Source organism: Triticum aestivum, chromosome 4D (genome assembly GCF_018294505.1).
Source record: "Triticum aestivum cultivar Chinese Spring chromosome 4D, IWGSC CS RefSeq v2.1, whole genome shotgun sequence".
Lineage (NCBI taxonomy): Eukaryota > Viridiplantae > Streptophyta > Magnoliopsida > Poales > Poaceae > Triticum > Triticum aestivum.
The window spans coordinates 37,960,296-37,964,549 of NC_057805.1; positions in this window are offsets into that span (position 1 = coordinate 37,960,296).

The following is a 4,254-nucleotide window of genomic DNA, read 5'->3' on the forward strand; positions in this document are numbered from 1 at the left end:
CTTTCCTCAGGCCAGCCTACGTCCAAAAATCATGTCTGGCTTGTTGTTCGTGGTGGTTTTGAAGTTTACCATGCTTTGGTTTGGATTCAGGTGCAGTAGAGGAGTTTTTACAAGCCAAGTAAGTTTCTGATCAGTAACTTTGAGAGGTTATCGAGGTCAAATGGCTGGGAGTTGGGGGCTGTGCTTTGGAGGTTAGCCATGATCTACTAAGGTGAAGATGCACAAGAAAATCCAGGCACAATGGAGCAAGTAAAATGGTAGTTGCTCTAGAAACCACCATTTCTGTAGCAAAAATATTCCAAAAAGTGATGCAATATTTTTGCTCAGGAAGGTGTCCTAGGGTTCAAAGAATATTTGTGAATTATCTCAAATTTTCCTGGGCCATAAAAATTGGGGTTTCTTTGGAGCATATAGAACTAGCTAGGGTTTTTGAGAGGAAAATGAAAATTTTTCATTTAAGAAAAATATTCCAAAGATTATTTTGGGGTGGATCAGAAGGGAAATGATGATTAGGGAGGGAAATGAAGCACTTGGGTGAAAGCCAAGGATACCCAAGTGTTTAAGTCCATATGAAAAGATTCAAAAATTCCAAATTTCAGAATAGCTCCAAATGAAAATCAGGCAAATAAGAGGGGGCAAAAACCAGGCTGTCACATATCCCCAAGTTACTAGAACTTCGTGAAGAACTATAATATGCAAGGGATAACGGAAACGATTCCCAAGCTCTTCGTGATGCTGAAATCGACGAAGGTAGCAATCAAGAAAAGCATCAAGTGTTGATGGTTGACAAGACCACTAGTTTCAAGAAAAGGGCAAAGGGAAGAAGGGGAACTTCAAAAAGAATGGCAAGCAAGTTGCTGCTCCCGTGAAGAAGCCCAAAGCTTGATCCAAGCATGAAACTGAGTGCTTCTACTACACAGGAAATGGTCACTGGAAGTGGAATTGCCCTAGATACTTGGCGGATAAGAAGGATGACAAAGTGAACAAAGGTATATTGGATATACATGTTATTGATGTGTACTTTACTAGTGTTTATAGCAACCCCTCAGCATTTGATACTGGTTCAGTTGCTAAGAGTAGTAACTCGAAACGGGAGTTGCAGAATGAACAGAAACTAGTTAAGGGCGAGGTGACGATGTGTGTTGGAAGTAGTTCCAAGATTGATATGATCATCATCGCACACTCCCTATACTTTCGGGATTAGTGTTGAACCTAAATAAGTGTTATTTGGTGTTTGCGTTGAGCATGAATATGATTTGATCATGTTTATTGCAATACAGTTATTCATTTAAGTTAGAGAATAATTGTTGTTCTGTTTACATGAATAAAACCTTCTATGGTCATACACCCAATGAAAATGGTTTGTTGGATCTCGATCGTAGTGATACACATATTCATAATATTGAAGCCAAAAGATTCAAAGTTAAATAATGATAGTGCAACTTATTTTTGGCATTGCCATTTAGGTCATATTGGTGTAAAGCGCATGAAGAAACTCCATGCTGATGGGATTTTGGAATCACTTGATTATGAATCACTTGCTACTTGCGAACCATGCCTTATGGGAAAGATGACTAAGACTCCGTTCTCCGGAACAATGGAGCGAGCAACTGACTTATTGGAAATAATACATACTGATGTATGCGATCCAATGAGTGTTGAGGCTCGCGGAGGGTATCCTTATTTTCTTACCTTCACAGATGATTTGAGCAGATATGGGTATATCTACTTGATGAAACATAAGTCTGAAACATTTGAAAAGTTCATATAATTTTAGAGTGAAGTGGAAAATCATCGTAATAAGAAAATAAAGTTTCTACGATCTGATTGTGGAGGAGAATATTTGAGTTATGAGTTTGGTCTTCATTTGAAACAATGCGAAATAGTTTCGCAACTCACGCCACCTGGAACACCACAGCGTAATGGTGTGTCCGAACATTGTAACCGTACTTTGTTAGATATGGTGCAATCTATGATGTCTCTTACCGATTTACCACTATCGTTTTGGCGTTATGCATTAGAGACAGCTGCATTCATGTTAAATAGGGCACCATCTAAATTCGTTAAGACGACACCATATGAACTGTGGTTTCGCAAGAAACCATAATTGTCATTTCTTGAAGTTTGGGGTTGCGATGCTTATGTGAAAAAGTTTCATCCTGATAAGCTCACACCCAAATCGGAGAAATGTGTCTTCATATGATACCCAAAGGAGACAGTTGGGTACACCTTCTATCACCAATCCGAAGGCAAGACATTCGTTGCTAAGAATGGATCCTTTTTAGAGAAGGAGTCTCTCTCGAAAGAAGTGAGTGGGAGGAAAGTAGAACTTGATGAGGTAACTGTACCTGCTCCGTTATTAGAAAGTAGTTCATCACAGAAATCTGTTCCTGTGACTCCTACACCAATTAGTGAGGAAGCTAATGATGATGATCATGTAACTTCAGATCAAGTTACTACCGAACCTCGTAGGTCAACCAGAGTGAGATCCACACTAGAGTGGTACGGTAATCCTGTTCTGGAGGTCATGTTACTTGACCATGACGAACCTACGAACTATGAGGAAGCGATGATGAGCCCAAATTCTGTGAAATGGCTTGAGGCCATGAAACCTGAGATGGGATCCATGTATGAGAACAAAGTGTGGACTTTGGTTGACTTGCCCGATGATCGGCAAGCCATAGAAAATAAATGGATCTTCATGAGGAAGACGGACGCTGATAGTAGTGTTACTATCTACAAAGCTAGACTTGTCGAATAAGGTTTTTGACAAAGTTCAAGGTGTTGACTACGATGAAATTTTCTCACTCGTAGCAATGCTTAAGTCTGTCCGAATCATGTTAGCAAATTGCCACATTTTATGAAATCTGGCAAATGGATGTCAAAACTACATTCCTTAATGGATTTCTTAAAGAAGAGTTGTATATGATGCAACCAGAAGGTTTTGTCGATCCTAAAGGTGCTAACAAAATGTGCAAGCTCCAGCGATCCATCTATGGACTGGTGCAAGCATCTCGGAGTTGGAATATATGCTTTGATGAGTTGATCAAAGCATATAGTCTTATACAGACTTGCGGTGAAGCCTGTATTTACAAGAAAGTGAGTGGGAGAACTACAACATTTCTGATAAATATATGTGAATGACATATTGTTGATCGGAAATAATGTAGAATTTTCTGGAAAGCATAAAGGAGTATTTGAAAGGAGTTTTTCAAAGAAAGACCTCGGTGAAGCTGCTTACATATTGAGCATCAAGATCTATAGACATAGATCAAGGCGCTTGATAATTTTTTCAATGAGTACATACCTTGACAAGATTTTGAAGTAGTTCAAAATGGAACAGTCAAAGAAAGAGTTCTTGCTTGTGTTACAAGGTGTGAAATTGAGTAAGACTCAAAGCCCGACCACGCCAGAAGATAGAAAGGGAATGAAAGACATTCCCTATTCCTCAGCCATAGGTTCTATAAAGTATGCCATGTTGTGTACCAGATCTATTGTATACCCTACACTGAGTTTGGCAAGGGAGTACAATAGTGATCTAGGAGTAGATCACTGAACAGCGGTCAAAATTATCCTTAGTGGAATAAGGATATGTTTCTTGATTATGGAGGTGACAAAAGGTTCGTCGTAAAGGGTTACGTCGATGCAAGTTTTGACACTGATCCAGATGACTCTTAAGTCTCAATCTGGATACATATTGAAAGTGGGAGCAATTAGCTAATGTAGCTCCGTGGAGAGCATTGTAGACATAGAAATTTGCAAAATGCATACGGATCTGAATTTGGCAGACCCGTTGACTAAACTTCTCTCACAAGCAAAACATGATCACACCTTAGTACTCTTTGGGTGTTAATCACATGGCGATGTGAACTATGGATATTAATCACATGGTGATGTGAACTATTGGTGTTAAATCACATGGCGATGTGAACTAGATTATTGACTCTAGTGCAAGTGGGAGACTGAAGGAAATATGCCCTAGAGGCAATAATAAACTTGTTATTTATATTTCCTTATATCATGATAAATGTTTATTATTCATGCTAGAATTGTATTAACCGGAAACTTAGTACATGTGTGAATACATAGACAAACAGAGTGTCACTAGTATGCCTCTACTTGACTAGCTCGTTGAATCAAAGATGGTTAAGTTTCCTAGCCATAGACATGAGTTGTCATTTGATTAACGGGGTCACATCATTAGAGAATGATGTTTGACTTGACCCATTCCGTTAGCTTAGCACTTGATTATTT